Source organism: Saccoglossus kowalevskii, chromosome 2, assembly GCF_978046115.1.
Source record: "Saccoglossus kowalevskii chromosome 2, keSacKowa6.1, whole genome shotgun sequence".
NCBI classification, from domain to species: Eukaryota; Metazoa; Hemichordata; class Enteropneusta; family Harrimaniidae; genus Saccoglossus; species Saccoglossus kowalevskii.
The window spans coordinates 11,234,632-11,235,732 of record NC_140642.1 but is presented as its reverse complement, the minus strand read 5'-3'; the positions used below and the strand labels follow the sequence as shown (position 1 = coordinate 11,235,732).

General features: G+C 35.9%; 1 long non-coding RNA gene across 1 annotated transcript; it reads right to left on the bottom strand.

The window, feature by feature from the left end:
• Positions 1 to 326: 326 nt before the first annotated feature.
• Positions 327 to 729, bottom strand: LOC146748111 (uncharacterized). The gene is made up of 2 exons (XR_014931197.1): positions 527 to 729; positions 327 to 423 (listed from the first exon to the last, which is right to left on the bottom strand). It is a non-coding gene; the product is annotated as an uncharacterized LOC146748111 (long non-coding RNA).
• Between the last annotated feature and the right edge of the window lie 372 nt (positions 730 to 1,101).

The window sequence follows — 1,101 nt, the reverse complement described above, 5'->3', positions numbered from 1 at the left end:
TATTACCTAACAATATTGTTTAATTTTGACCAACTTCCTCGCCCCCAAAAAATTCAATGCTACCAAAAATACATTCATTTCTGCAAAGAACTGTGAATGGGTAAATTCTACCACTACATCCAAGTTTTGCTACCTGGTTTTTCCAACAATAAATATTGAATAGTGTATTACTGACTATAATAATTTAACCTCTCCTTCTCAGATTGTTATAAGTGTTCTCAAGTCCCAATTTCTCCAAGGCATAAATGTAACCCTTAAATCCTCTCTGTATAACCCAAAAGGGATGTAATCTATTTTTGTCCATTCATATACTAAAGAAATCTTACTTTTTTGGGTTGTTGCTTCGTTAGTTTTACTGGCTCTGACCCCTTAGATGTTGATGCTTTAGGTGCAGTGGTATCTTCAGTCTTCGGTTATGAGATGCTGAAAATGAATATAAACACATTTTACTAGGAATTTGACAAAACAGCAACTGTACCATCAGTTTTTTTAAAAATAACAATGATGTTTCTTACGAAATTCACACCTTCATTGTATTCACGTTATTGCCTTTAAAACACATGTGAACACACACAGGAAATGTCACAGTCAAACTCTACCCATAAGATATTTCAAGGTAAATATGTGGGTCACCCATTATTTCCTCCAAATCAATATCGGAATCGTCGAACAAAAGAAGATCTTTGGAAAAGCTATCTGGCATGTTTATTTCCGCGTTTAAGACTGCTCTTCGGTGAAAGGTCAAAGTGCCATGTATTGCAATACTTCGCTCTTAGCTCTGTAGTTATAATAGAACGACGCGGCACCGTCCTAGTAGAGTGACTGTTGTGTGTGTTTCTTTTGTACTACTATAACGACGTTTACGAACCCCAAGGTGAAGCGCCAGCGAGTCTTCAACAACCAGAACACTAATCGGACTCACCCTGTTATATCTCACGATTCTATTGTAATATGTTGTTTGTATTATTTTTGTTTTGGCTCTCTTGTATAATATCCAAGCTAATCCTAGACTGTGTCCCAGCATATTGTTTAATTATTGTATTATTATCACTTTATACGTTTTATATTTCTGAAGTGTGTTACCGTGGTTGTAGGTCTGGG